Source organism: Prionailurus bengalensis, chromosome A1 (genome assembly GCF_016509475.1).
Source record: "Prionailurus bengalensis isolate Pbe53 chromosome A1, Fcat_Pben_1.1_paternal_pri, whole genome shotgun sequence".
NCBI lineage: Eukaryota > Metazoa > Chordata > Mammalia > Carnivora > Felidae > Prionailurus > Prionailurus bengalensis.
In genome coordinates, this window is record NC_057343.1 from 237,182,942 (window position 1) to 237,198,311 (window position 15,370).

Genomic DNA, 15,370 nt, shown 5'->3' on the forward strand with positions numbered 1-15,370 from the left:
CAAGGGAACTGGGACCAGGATGAAATTTAACGGGGCGATGTAAAGTTAGGGGCTTTCTAGGAATTCATGGGTAAGTTGTTCATAAAATTGCCAGCAATCAGAACTTTGTACTTCTTCCAAATTAAAGCTCACGAAACCTGAGTGTGCATTTATAGAAGCGATGGTGTCTTGACTTCAGGGGTTAGTGGGGGCACTGGCGGCTACACCCCCACAGAGGACGCAGGATGTGAGCATGAACGGGAGGCCGTGCCCTACAAGGAGCACCTGATGCCTGTCACCTCAGCAGATAGGACTTGAATGTGACTGGAGCAGTGGGGGGATGGTGCCCGCTGTGCCACAGGTCACGAGGGGCACAAGACGATGCATTTCAACAGGAATCGGATCATGGTTTAGCCATAGAGAAAGTGCACCTACAAAACACTCCCATGAGGCAGGGAGTCACTTGTCCTGAAGTGTATTCAAGTCAAGGCTGGAAATGATGTAGAGTGGATCCTGTATAGAGGCAAGGGAACAGCATTGGCCCAGCTGATTGCAGGCCCTTCCAGCTCCCGGATTCTGTCCTCCCATGATCCAGCTGGCCAGGTGCTCAAGGCTCTCTCCAGCCTGCTTGCATACATGTGGGTGCGCACACACACACACACACACACACTCAGAAAGAGCCCAACTTGGAGGAAACGAGAGATGCCCAAGTCCTATCTCAAGCCTGTGACTGTGGGCTCTTTATCCAAAGTCTAATGCTTTCCAGAGACCATCCAGAGACACGGCATCTTGTCTGTGGGGTTTTCCATTCACATTTCCTGCCACTGTAACAAGAGCTGGTTGGGTATAATGAGCTCGTTGTCAGGTTTTAATTAGACTTCGGTTTCATTATGGCTTTTCCCCCTCTTTGCTTCCATTTGTTTCCTATGGCAGCACTTTGGATGCTGAAGTAATGTTTGTCTCGTGTCCAGCTTCTGAATTAGGATCGCGTGGGTTCTGAAAACCCGATGAAAATGTCTGTAGACATTTCAATTAATGAAGGAACTTTATATTGTGATGGGTGATTTTTTTAATTGCTTCCACAAGAAGGGAACAGCACTTTTTTTTTTCTGGACAAAACAAAAAACATAATAGAGGGGAAATGTAATAGATGCAACATCGGAGACTTAATTGGAGGAGACGTGGAATTCATTGTCTTTGCATCTCCTTTTATAAAGCGAAATGAACAGTCGTGAAACATTTTGAAAAGTATGAAGTAGTTCTGATAACACTCTTTTATGAAACCTGGTAAAATTTAATAATTGGCAATAATAAACCCAGAAATCATCCCACATTCTACCTCTGAGGAATCAGCTTGCAAACTACATTAGAATTCTATGTTTACTCTTTTTTTCACAAGGGAACATGATGCGAAAGAACAAAGAGCTGCATGAGTCGCTGGTGTCCTCATCTCCTTAGAATTCTGACAGTCACCAGATAGTCGCCTCGGCTATAGTCTTCATTCCTCCATGCACGCATTCATTCATTAACCCGCTCATCGCTTTTTTACGTGCCTCCTGTAATGGTGCCTTTCTTCTTTCTGGTTTTCCTCGTTCTGGTGGTGTGGATGATGATCCACATATCCCGGAGCTGTTGATCTTTAAGCCTCGCAGAAGGATCTTTCCAAAACTGCACAAAGCGGGACTGTTCCTTCAGATGGACGATGACAAGATGGCGGCCTTTTCTACAGGCTCAGGTCACCCGAGTGAGCAACCAAAGCCACGGTGAACTTGAGGGGCGCCAGTGGGGGACGCGTGCTGTACATTCTCAAGTTCTTGCTGTTCACGCTCTGGCTGCCATTTACCGCGCTGAGCGTAGAAGGGAAACTGAGGCTTCGTTGCCCAGGGTGGGGGACGCGCCGTGGTACGTTCAATAGCATATGCGCTGTTTGCTGTAAAGCCACACGCTCTTCAAATACCAGGGAAACATCCTGAAGAAGGTTCCAATGAGATGGATATTTTTACTCCGGGTCATTGCAACTGGGCGAGCATAACTAAGTCCTGAACCAGATGCAGTTTTGCGGAGTGGGATTCAGCCAAGGAAATTTAAGAAGATGTAAACATTTAATCCTCGGTATTAGAAATGTGCTCCTCATTTAAACCTCCTTTGAACTAGAATGTAAAATGATCAGAAGGAAGAGTTGAATACACTGTGATAGACACATTTATGTGGGCCATCTGAGATGGAAATAAAGCGGGGGTCGCTGAGGGTCTAAGCACAGAAATAGGACATCTTATAAGGAAGATGACTGCTCTTGTCAATGTGATATTAGTGTGATTAAGAAGAAGGAAAGCCCACTTCTTACAGCACAAAGCTGAACTTATTTATTTTATTTATATATATGTTTATTTATATAATAATTTTAGTCTTTACATATTTATTTTGAGACAGAGAGAGAGAGAGAGAGAAAGAAAGAGCGAGTGCACGCACTTGGGGGGAGAGGCAGAGAGAAGGAGAGAGAGAGAATCCCAAGCAGGTTTCGTGCTGCCAGCACGGAGCCCGATGTGGGGCTCGATCTCACCAACCTTGAGATCATGACCTGAGCAGAAATCAAGAGCCGAATCACCCAGGAGCCCCCCCCCCCCCCGCCAAAGCAGAAGTCCTTAAACAGTCACTTAAATTTCATCAATCTCACAGATTTTATGTGCAGCTGATTTTTTATTTTTTGAGGATTTTTGACTACACTCGTGCTTAATTCCAAATGGGCAGTTTGATCGAGAATGGCAGTTAGAAGCAGTTAAAAAGCCCTCGTGCCGCAGACCCAATTGTCAGAGTGACGTCATGTCAGTCAAGCCCAGAGAGTACGAAATGGGATGGAAAGGCGCTGAACTTAGAGAAGAGGCAGATTTGAAAGCGGATGTCTGTACTGGATGGGGCCCCACGGCCCTCTACACCCTAGATCCCTCAGATGCCCCAGGGCCTTAAACTAGCCCTCCATTTTTCTCCCTCCGTCACCCGTCTGACTGATGCCACCTCTCATAGCTTTTGCTTCTGCTGTGCCTTCCACCGGGAGCGCCTTCCCCACTGCCTGGAGGAAGTCGCCCTTACTTGAGGTTCTAACACAAATGTCGCTCCTTCTGTCAAGTTTTCTGACTCTGCTGCCCAAATATAGGCAGAAACAATTTGCCTGGGTATTGAATGACAAGCTGTGTCTGGCCGCCTTCTGTGGCTGGTGCTACTGGCTTGCTTTCTATCGTTTCATGAAAGATGCAGAGGCTGGACTATTCCTTACTTTGCTTAAAGTTTATTTATTTATTTGGGGAGAGAGAGAGAGAGAGAGAGAGAGAGAGAGAGAGAGAGAGAGAGAATCCCAAGCAGGCTCTGCACTGTCAGCATGGAGCCCAACATGGGGCTCGAACTCAGGAACCATGAAATCATGACCCGAGCCGAAATCAGGAGTTGGATGCTTATCCGACTGAGCCACCCAGGTGTCCCCTTTTCTACTTCTCTTTGTAGCTCCATAATCTAGCTCCAGGTTGGGAACCTAATGATTTTTCAAAAAGTCCTTGGGGTACCCACTGTCCACCCAATAGAAGCGGCTACCGCAGCCTCCCACGTTCCAGAATCTCGCCGGATTCCCTCTTGTTCCCTGAGATTATGGCCCTGGTGGATGTCCTGCTGGTGTCTCCTGTCTGCCCCGGTGGACATCAGGACATCCGGTCTTGCTCCTTTGTCGTGGCAACATCTGCTTCTCATCGTAGCCACTGGAGGGACCCCGTGGGCGAGAAGGAACGGGGTCTTGCCTGATAAGGATGAGGCCTTGCCGCTCGGTGCCAGGTGGGGAGTGAACAAGGGTAGTGAATCACAGGGTGAAATGTTCAGTTAAATAAATTAAAGCTGAATGAAATGCATGTTTTTCAAGGACTTGTATGCTTTGTGGCTGTCGAATGGCCATAGCAAACTCCACTTGGATGTCCCGTGCTCCACAACCCCCAACAGCCACGGCTCCCGGAGCTGGGGGGCATCGGGGCCACGCCTGCGCATGGAGGTGCCGCCTCCCATGTCACCCACTGTGGGCATGGCCGCAGGCAGAGGTGGAGGTGCACGGGCAGGTGCAGGGGTCGGTGGGAAGCTCGGCTGAGGTGTCCGAGAGATGGAAATCTCTGCCTGGGTTCACAGCTCTGCTGAGTAGAGCGCCCACCAACATGCACTCCGGCAGCACCCAGAAGCTGAGTTCTCGTGGCATCCCTCACAAATCAGGAGCTCTCTGGGGAACCTTGGATGACCAGGAAACATTTTCCCATACAAAGGATCCCAGCCTGGTGCAGCAATAGGGTTCCTCTCCTTAGCATTCAGGCCACACTTCAAAAGATGTTACGACTGTTTCCGGTTCGTCCTTAAAGTAAGGATTTACTAGGAGGGAAATAAGTAGGAGCTTCCACCCAAGGTTCTGCTCACTGGGGGACTTTCCTGATGTCACCTGACTTCCTCCCCTGGCATCTTCTGATATTGTTTTCTTTTCATTTGTTAACGAGTGGAAACTATGGCTTCGACAGATCTACTCATGTAGTTTAATACGATAGAAGTTGAAATACCCTTGGAGTCATGAATTTTAGATGGGGTCTAGAATAAGAGGTTAAAGGAGATGCTCCTCCTCACTCTTGATGCAAATGTTGCTGTTTGAGGAACTTTGTAATTGCTACAAGAAAAGCCAGCCAGGGGAAGATGATGTACACTTTCCAAGCACATCGTATGAATAACTGTGAGTTCAGAAAGAAAAATTCCCCTGCTTCTGGGCTCTATGGGTGGCCAGACCCAAATCCCCAAATGCCAAGTTTAAAACTTCTAGTGGAATATTACATATTATTTTTAATGGAATTGGGCAGAATGTCACAATTTTGACCACTTACATTTTTAACAATTTAAAAATTGTTCTTAATAATATGAATTTTTAGTAACCCAAAGTGTTCTTTAAAACATACGAGCCATCCTTCCTGAGGCACTGGAGGATGGGGTTTATAAAGCCTGCATTGAATTCTAAGGCAGACGTTGACATTTTCGAGGACGAGCATTATCCTTACTGAGCATTACGCAGTCAGAAGAGATGTGTGCTAGTTTTCTTTTGCTGCATAACAAATGACCAGAAACTTAGCAGCTTCAAAAAACCCACCATTTATTGGGGCGCCTGGGTGGCTCAGTCGGTTAAGCGTCCGACTTCGGCTCAGGTCACGATCTCGCGGTCCGTGAGTTCGAGCCCCGCGTCAGGCTCTGGCCTGATGGCTCAGAGCCTGGAGCCTGCTTCTGACTCTGTGTCTCCCTCTCTCTCTGCCCCTGCCCCGTTCATGCTCTGTCTCTCTCTGTCTCAAAAATAAATAAAACGTTAAAAAAAAATTAAAAAAAAATCCACCATTTATCAGCTCATAGTACTCTAGATCGGAAGTTGGCATCGCGTGTGGCTGGATTCTCTCCTTAAGGTCCTACTAGGCTGAAGTCAAGGGGGCAGCTGTACTGTGCACCTTTCCAGAGTATCTGGGGGAAGAATTCACTTCCAAACTTATTCAGATTGTTGGAGAATTTGGCTCAGTGTGGCCGTGGGACAGGGGTTTCTATTTCCTTGTTGGCAGTCACCTGGGACCCATCCTCAGTTTCTCGAAACTGTCCACCCTCCTTGCCATGTGACCCCCTCCATTTTCAAAGCCAAGAATGGAAGATCTCTCTCTCATCAAATGCCCTCATTCCTTGAAATCTCTTCTGCCAGGGAGAGAAGGTTCATCTGACGATGTCCAACTCCTAAAGTCAACTGACTTGGGACCTTAATTACATATTAAAATCCCTTTATGGTCGTCATCAGATTACTAGTTCATTGGATGAAGATGTGCAGGCACGAGGGAGTGGCACATCTCCATTTTGCTTTCCACAGAGAAGAAAAAATGGGTGCCCAGTGGAGCAATTCTTTCTTTCAGTGCACATCTACTGAGCATCCTCCATGTGGTGACCACACACTGCCTGTAGGGCAGGGAGCTTACAAGTTCACGGTGCAGCAAGCAATGACTGATGGGTCTAATATGGCTATACTCTACGCAAGTATACACCGTGAAGTGTTAAATAGTCGTTTAACAGACACAAACATGGTATGAGACACATTCAAAAAGCTAAACCAAAAGGATTTGACGATTCATAAGAAAAAAAAGTGGGAGGGACCTAGGACTTCTGGCAAGTAACTTGGAGCCAGTACCTAGAAACTGAGCCAGGGACTAGGAAGGGGAATGTAGAATAAGGGGTATACTTGGGGAAAATCATTAAGCCACGACTTGACAGTTTGAAGTACCAAGAAGACTTTCAGGAGGATCTTCTGAGCGGAGTCCTGGCCCTCAAGAGAGATTCGGGCTGTGACCCTTCAGAGCCATTACTCCGAAGATGAAGGTGAAGCCAACTCCCCCCGGGGAGTGTGCGTAGAAAAATGGCGGCCGTCAAGGCGGAAATGTCAGGCGACACTGGCATTTTTCATGAGACCTGAATATGCACAGATGTTTGTTTTACCTGCAATTAGAAATTTCTTTCAGCCCACTCTATCGTGGTGTTGTTGTTCCTTCATTTCCCAACTTCCCGCAGGTACTCAGGGTAGTGACTGGCCTTCAGTAGCTGCTCGGGGGCTGTTTGTTGGTGGGTTAATGTTAGACTTGTAAATCAGAGTCCCCCAGATGGTTGCTTATGCCTAACAACTGTGCCAAATCCTTAGGCCAGATGAGATAATGTATTGTAAACTCAAAAGGGCTCTAATAATACTCGTTATGACGAATAGCGGAAGCCCAGACATAATGGTAAAAAGAAGGCGGCTGTGAGTTCCCCAGGGCTTTACTAGTGAAGGCACTAACTTAAAATCAACACAAGCCTGGGGAACGTGTGTCAACCTTATGGTGGGGAGGGAGGCTACAGACATGGGTGGTGGAACTCAGGAGGAGTTATTGCCCCATAATGAAGACATCTGTGGATAGACTTCCATTTTCTCTTCTTAGAAAAGCAGCAGTAGTGCTCCTGCTCTGGAGGTTCGAGTTTGGACAGGAATTTTCAAACACAATAGACCCCTCGTGAGATCCTAGAATTATTCTGTCTCTAAGGAGTCCCCAGTGTTGTCAGTAACCTAAATTCAAATCTAAAAGAAGATTCTCCTCCCAGGCTTGCGGCTTCACGGTCTGTGCAATGCGTCCTGTTCCCCATGCGAGTCTCAACCTCCGTGTCCAGCTCCGTGGAAAGAAGTGTGTGGGTCAGTCTCTCTGGGGATGGTTTCCTGACTGACTACTCACTTTCCCTCAAGCCTGCTCCCTACCCCCTCACCAAGGTTTCACACCCCCTGGGCCTTTCCTCTCTCACCTTTAGTGTATGGACCACTGGGCTTCACTAACCCTGAGCGGATTCTCAACGAACACGTAACCCATCAGCTACATACTTGACCTGCTTCTTGCATATTTGTTTCCTCTGGTTTCATTGTTTTCAATCTTGATTTTTATTTTTGAGAGAGAGACAGAACATGAGTAGGGGAGGGACAGAGAGAGAGAGAGGGGAGACACAGAATCTGAAACAGGCTCCAGGCTCTGAGCTGTCAGCACAGAGCCCAGCGTAGGGCTTGAACTCAAGAAGGGCGAGACCATGACCCGAGCTGAAGTCAGACGCTTAGCGAACTGAGCCACCCAGGCGTCCCTTCTTTGGTTTCATTTTTAATCTCATCACGGTTTTATGGATTGCTCAAGCCCTTCTAAGTACTTTAAGCTTCAAGCTGGGGAGCACCCTGGAATCTGAAGATAGGATTCAAGGGATCTCAGCTGAGAAAAGAGGGGGAATTGCAGGCAGGGAGCTAACCATGTTGGACATGATATGGTTCACACTCACTGTCCACTGGATTAAAACTTGAGGAAGTATTCTGGATGGTCTATTCGTTTGTAAAATAATTCAGCGCAGCAATTACTCTACGTGTTTACGTTAAGGCTTCCATGCTCAGTTCTACATCAATGCATGTTTTATGTTCTCATGAACGCTATGACTTACATGGGAAACTCAAGTGCCCAACTCTTGCCCAGTGGAGAATACAAACTGTCTGTGAAAAGATAACGGTTGTTTAAATCTATCTTTTCCATTCAGAAGACAAGGGAAACTCTCCTTTTCATTTCATTGTTGGATCTGTCACCAACTATTGATTCTTCCTTTCCGACTCTCTCTTTCTCTCTTGCTAATGCCATCAGCAGAGGTGAGGCACTCACTAGTTTGTGCCTGCTTGTCACTGAAATAAGGACGGAACTGACCCACAGGGAAGGAGATTTAGTCATAGAGCAAAATAATGGCAAGAGATGGCCATAAGACCTAATTTATCCCCTTTCTCCTCCTCCTTCCCTCCCTCCCTTTCCTCCCTCCCTTCCTTCCTTCCCCCCTCCCTCCCTCCTTCCTTCCTTCCTTCCTCCCTCCCTCTCCCTCCCTCCCTCCCTCCCTCCTTCCTCCCTCCCTCCCTCCATCCTTCTTTCATTCTTCCCTCCTTCCCTCCCTCCCTCCCACCTCCCTCCTTCCTTCCCTACTTCCTCCTTCCTCCCTTCCTTCCTTCCTTCCTTCCTTCCTTCTTTCCTTCCTTCTTCCCTCCCTCCCTCCATCCTACTTTCATCCCTCCCTCCCTCCCTCCCACCTCCCTCCTTCCTTCCCTACTTCCTCCTTCCTCCCTTCCTTCCTTCCTTCCTTCCTTCTTCCCTCCCTCCCTCCATCCTACTTTCATCCCTCCCTCCCACCTCCCTCCTTCCTTCCTACTTCCTCCCTCCCTCCCTCCCTCATTCCTTCTTTCCTTCCTTCCTTCCTTCCTTCCTTCCTTCCTTCCTTCCTTCGACACATGCTGAGCATATATCATTATGGTCCAGTGATTGAGTTCACAAAAATAAACAGTAAAATCCTCATGCTCAAAGGAGCTGGTGGTAAAATACTGTCACGAATGTCATGGCAGGAAAGAGAGAACTACCCATAAGGCGTGGGTGCTGGGCCGGGCTCTACGGAAGGCTTCCTGGAAGTGGATCTCCCATTGAAGCTGGGAGTTGAAAGCTGGGCAGCGGGCGAGCAGTGAGGGTAGAGGGTGTGGTTCCAAGCCCTGAGAGAGGCAGGAGCGCAGAAAATGTCAGGAGAGAACACAGAATGCTTGAGAGAACATGTGTTACCTTCCAGGATGGCTTGAGAATTCGTTTCAGGAGAAAGAGCTTGACCAGGAAGCCAGAGGGGGTGGGGGCGCCGAGACCCTGATGGAACCTCCAGGCCATGCTAAGTTTAGATTTTGCTCAGAGTATAAAGACGGCCGGCCGGAGGGTTTGAAACCAGGGGAGGCAGGAGTGGATTCCTCCTTTCCGATTTGTTCATCTCTCCAAAATGTAAGCTTTGCTCCTAGAATCAAGGAGAATGTCTGGCATGTAATAGGCACAGGAAAACTCTGCGTCGATGGGCTTTTTTTAAGCTCAGGTGAAAAGAACTACTACAGTCAAGGCCTTTTGTGGATTTTGGAAGACAACGCAAGTAATCGCATGGGCAGAGCCGTGATGGAAACACTCGTACGATTATGCAGAAACCACCTTCTTAACTAAGGCACACACTTACGTGCAAGGCTACACAGCATGAATGTGGTCCTTTTTAATCAGTAATGGCCTCTCTCTGTGACCATTTTGGAGAGCTTCTGGAATGAAAGCCGAACACCAAGGAACCTACTTTCGGGGCAGAAGCATCTCCAGCTGCACAGAGAAAAAGGAAGGGTACGGGGGAGATGGGTGGCGAGTGTGCAAACCGGCCCCGTGCGGAAGGTCCGTGTGCTCCACACGCTCTGCTCTGTGAAGTGGAAACGCAGGGTTAAGCTCTGCGGCCGCCCTGGATGTCATCACCCCAGTCCACTGTAAGCGTCCCCTAAGACATCTTTCTGGTTCTCATCTCCAACCCCCCCCCCCGCCCCCGCATGTTTCTAGTCCAACCAACCTGCACTCTTATCAGACTAATGCTCCCCAAACACCCGTTTCGTCATGACATCGCCTGGGTCAAATAGTTACGACCTAGACAGCATTCATCTAACAAATATTTATGATCTGGCAGCCTGGGCTGCTGGGCCACAGCTAAGCCGATCTGAACAAGCCATCTGCATGGTCCTTGAGTGTTCAGAGCCTGGAGAAATGCTGGTGGCAGGGGAGCACCTTCATTAGGAGCTAAGGTTCCTGCTCTGGGCAGGACCAGACTGGCATCCCTACCGAAGCATCGTGTGATTCCCCAGCCTTCTTTTCTGCCAAGCTCACACCCGCCTCTCATGGGGGGAGGAAACAGGTGAGGAATGACCCGCCCTAGAGGCCAGGAGATATCAAGAGCATCATCCAGAGGATTCCGCGTGATACTCATTTAGGACACTCCGGCTTGGCTCCTGATTACCTCACAAACTTTTTTTCTGGCTATTCCAAGAAATTGCAATTCCCCCCCTCGGTAGCTATTTGCACCTACCTGCTCACTTCCTTTCAAGTGGCAGCCACGGGAAGGGGGCCGTGCATCCACCGAGGATGAGACAGAAGGCGTCAAGTGGTCAACGCATTAGGTGTTTCTCTGTCCTATCCCAGCGAGACTTCCTCCCTCGGGTGTGGGTTCTAAGACTGCTGGGAGACTGGATCTAACTCAGGCTCAGTGGTGAGGGGTGGGGCGCGGAGAGCAATGGAAATAAATAAAAATGGACTCATGGTCGTTATCAGGGCTGAGGATTTCGGCGACTCTCGCATCACTCCGTGGAGCGTGGTTTATCGGACCCAAGTTGTGGATGAGGCAATGGAGACTCGTGGAGCCAGCCAGCTCCTACTCATACTGTAAGCAACTGCTAGGGTCACTGTTCGCACCCTTACTCCACAGCCCACGTTCTCCCCCTTGTTCCGTCCTGACCCTCAAAGAGCGTGAGACCGTTTCTTGGACCGGCTTTTTGTGTCAACGTTGGGTCTGCTCCTTCAAAACTGGCGAACTGCTTTTCCGAAATTGAGTGACGAGACAGTCCTTCTCTGGAGTGGCCGGTCGTCAGTCTAGGAGGATGGTCTGCCCATCCCGCGGAGCCCCGACAGACAGGGGGACAGGTAGTGCTTACCAAGCTGTTGCAAGGAGAACGGGTCTGCTAGTTATTAAGTGTCTGGAAGCTATTTCCCAGTTTTTAAGTAGCCAGGATTTGCTGCTAATGTAGTCAGAGTCAACATTACGCCCACTGCTCATAAATGACTTGTTTAGAAGGAGGCAAGACATGTTGTGACTTGGCCGCCTTCTATTCTTTGGAGATAAGGTAACAGTTCCTAGTAACGAAACATGAAAACAAACACATTGCAATTATTTAACATATGTTACAAGTAAATAACTGGAGAATGCACATTTGCCTTCTTTCCCCCTGCCTTTTATTATTTCCTTTGAACTAACATGTCCCCCCAGCTGCCAAACACATGTTTTTTGGGCAGTAGAGTCCCTGGGAGGAGCGGCCCCGGGTTCCCTACCGCTCTCTGCCCGGCGCCGAGGTGCCCAGGGGACGAAATGACGCTCTCACTCTGCCCACGGGTCACAGAGGTCCTCGCACACACACTCGACCCAGTTCAAGAAATCCTGGCTTGTTATTTACTTCAGCAGTGAAGTGAGAGGTGCCTTTTCCAGATGGGCCCCCAAGGTAGCCAACCAGGGGCAAAGCTTCTGCTTTCCTGAGCATCGGCACCCTGCCGTGTTGGGGCCACGCTGTCTGTGGAAGGCGCACCTGCTGGCGGACGGAAGTGTGAGCTCCAGAACGGGGCCGCCGAGGGTGACTACTGTTCCATCCCGTTGTTCTGTCCGGAAGGTCCCCCTTCCCTTTCTGTGCCCTTCTGTGCCTCAGTTGCCCCCTGGAATATACCTCTTGGGGTGTTTGAAGAGATTAACAGGGTGAATTGCGTAAACCCCGAGAGCAAAGCCTGGGCCATGGGAAGCATTACAGAGATGTTTGCTGTGACAGCGATGGCGGTGGTGATGGCGGTGGGGGCACTGATTAGATTATGCAAAAAACTAGCACACCGAATGATTCGAGGTACAGTAATTACACCACCAGTAGAACAGATACATAGGGGTAAAGAAGGTTGTGAAGTCACTTTTATTATTTATTTTTTATTTAACACTGTCTTTAATAAATAAATGGATTGCATGTGTCTAAAGAGTTGGGATTAACCTAGCAAGAAACATAACACACCATCTTTTCACTTGTTACGTTATTTCGGAAGGAAACTGTTTTATTAATTACACTTAGCTTGGTTAAAAATTACATGCTGTGGTTCAGTCATGCAAAAATAAAACATCTATTTTCTCTCAAAAAACCCCGAGTTTTCCATGCGTCTCATTTACTCAGGGGATTAAATATTCAAGGTAGTGTGTTGTTTTTTTTTTTTTTTTTGTCCTGTCTGAAGGACCTTCCAGGGTTACCTCAGTCCGTTTGGGGGAAACACCCAGTCTTTCAGAGGTGACCTCTTCATTACAAAAATACATGTTGTATTTTAGAATAGTTTGGGTTTCCAGAAAAATTGTGAAGGTAGTACAGAGAGTCCCCATACATCTCACACCCAGGTTCCTCTCTTACTGATAACTTACATTATTATGATGCTTTGGTTACAATGAATTCACCAATACTAATACATTATTATTAACTAAAGTGCATATTCAGATTGCCTTATTTATTTTTTATATTCTTTTTTTAAAAAGTTGATTTATTTTGAGAGCGATGGAGATGGTGTGAGTGGGGGAGGGGCAGAGAGAGACAGAATCCCAAGGGGGAGAGAGAGAGACAGAGAGAGAGAGAGAGAGAGGGAGAGAGAGAATCCAATGCATGGCTCAAACTCATGAAACCATGAGATCATGACCTGAGCCGAAGTCAAGAGTCGGATGCATAACCGGCTGAGCCCCCCAGGTGCCCCTCAGACTGTCTTATTTTACTCAATGCCCGTTATGTATTCAGGGTGACATCCTAGATACCTTGTCACCTTAGACACCTCTTGGCTATGACAGTTACTGAGTCTTTTCTTGTTTTTGATGTGTTTGTTTTGATGTTTTGAGGAGTCCTCGTCAGGTATTTTATAGAATGTGGATTAAATGGGATTTATCTGAGGTTTTTCTCACCACTAGAATGACTTTATGGGAGGAAGGTCCATGAGACAAGGGACCGTTTTTATTTAATCATCTCCAGGGTGCCTGCGACCAACGTGACTTATCACTGTTGATGCTGACCTTGACCTCCTGGCTGAGGGAATGTTTCTCAGCTTCTCCACTAAAAAATCACACCTTTTCTTCCTTTTTGTAGTGTACTTCTTAGAAGGAAGTCACTATGTGAAACACATACTACATAGTGGGGAATTGTACTTTATGAGTTTTGTCTTTGTCTGGGTTGCGATCACAAAATCCGATAGACTGAGTTTCTTGTAAACAACAGAGATTTATTTGTCATAGTTCTGGAAGCTGGAAAGCCCCAGGTGAAGGTGCTGGCAGCTTCGTTGTCTCGTGGGATCCCCCTTCCTGGTTCATAGATGGCCGTCTTCTCACGGTGCTCTCACATGGCAGATGGGATGAGGAAGCTGTCTGGGGTCTCCTTTATAAGGGCACTCATCCAATTAATAAGGGGTCTGCTCTTATGATCTAATCATCTCCCAAAGACCCCACGTCCAAACACTATAACATTGGAGGTTAGATCACAACACATGAATGGGGGAGGGATACCGAAAGATTCAGTCTATAGCAAATATCTACATAAATTACTGGGAGTTCTTCTGCATGGGAGGTTCGTCTATTCTTCCATATCTATTTATTTAAAAATTTCTGGATATCAGTGTGAACTCATGGACATTTATTGTGTACTCTGAATTCCAGTCCAATACGGTTGTACTTCTTTTGTAACTTAGGTGTTTAGCAATGGCCATGGGGAGCTGTTCCAGTTGGCTCCCGTGTCCCTTTGAGACACCCCATTATTGTGCTTTTCGTTTGCTTGGTTGTTTTTGAGAAATTCCTTACTTTGGGCCCTACAGGATGCTCCAAGCTCATCTTTTTATATCCAGTCATGGAATCAGCCCTTTATCTGAGGAATCCTGGCTCCCGCATCAGGAGACTGGACTTGGAAGCCGAGATCTGGGAGCCAGATATACTCCTCGTTCCTGGGGTGTTGTTGCTTCTTGACCCTCTCAGCTGGCTTGGCAAGGGAATACATGTGTGTGTTTTAACTCCTGTATATATTAATATCTCGCACACATTTCTAGAGGGAACATACTTTTCAATATTTTGCTAATTATGAGTTTATACTGATATTTTAGACTCTCCTCCATTGCTTCATGGATCATTCTAGTCTCTCCTTGCTCATCTGTAACTTACCACTCTGACCATCTGCCATCCATCCTCCTAATTACTCAGTGACAGTGTTCATGTAGAGCAGTAGCATATTTGTTAACCCGTACTCCCACGCGAAATAACTTTATCAACTGATGTACGGTAAGACCTCGCTTTGTGAGCATAAATGATTCTGGAAACATGCTTGTAATCCAAAGCATTTGTATATCAAAGTGAATTTCCCCATAAGAAATAATGGAAACTCAGATGATTCATTCCACAACCCCAAAGTATTCATATAAAAAAGATTACAATACTGTAATAGAATGCAGAATAAAGAAATACGAAATATAAAGGAAACATATTAACCTTCGTGGGTGGTGTGCGGGAGACAAGGGAGAGGTGGGTTACTGTGTAGGACAACTTTCACTATCACTAACGAATGTTACTACAGTACAGCGTTTATAAACTCTTGGCATAGACTGTACTTAATGGAACTGGCAATAAGGCAGCCGAAGAAAGGGTCTCTATCTGCAGACAGCCTGACCTAGAATGCAGCAAAGCATCCCTAAGCTCACTCTTATATGGAAAAACAAAGGACTGTCCTTAGGTGCTTTGAAGTGACAAAAAATACACCAATGCCAGTTGTGGGCACCTTCCAACATTTTGAGAAATCACTGATTCGTGCTAAACACAGTGGCCTGAGACTGAACATCTGAGCATGGCAGATGATCATCCACAATCCCTCCGAGATAGAGAGAGAGAAATGGGGGGGGGGGGGACGGAGGAACCATTGGCTCAGTTGTGATCATGTGACGTTTGGAGTCATGTACTGCTCGTATTGCAGGACATTGCTCGTTTATCAAGTTAAAACTTATTAGAAGTGTTTGTTTGTCTTGTGGAACACTTGTAGAACAAGTTACAAACCGAATTATAGATTCCACTCATATCTGAAGTTGCTTAGGATGGAACCCCCCCGCCCTGTTCCCCTTATGAGATTGTTTCATTTATTTGTTATAGCGTTAGATTATTTTGTCGCATTGTGCAACACATTCGGGGATATCCTGACCTC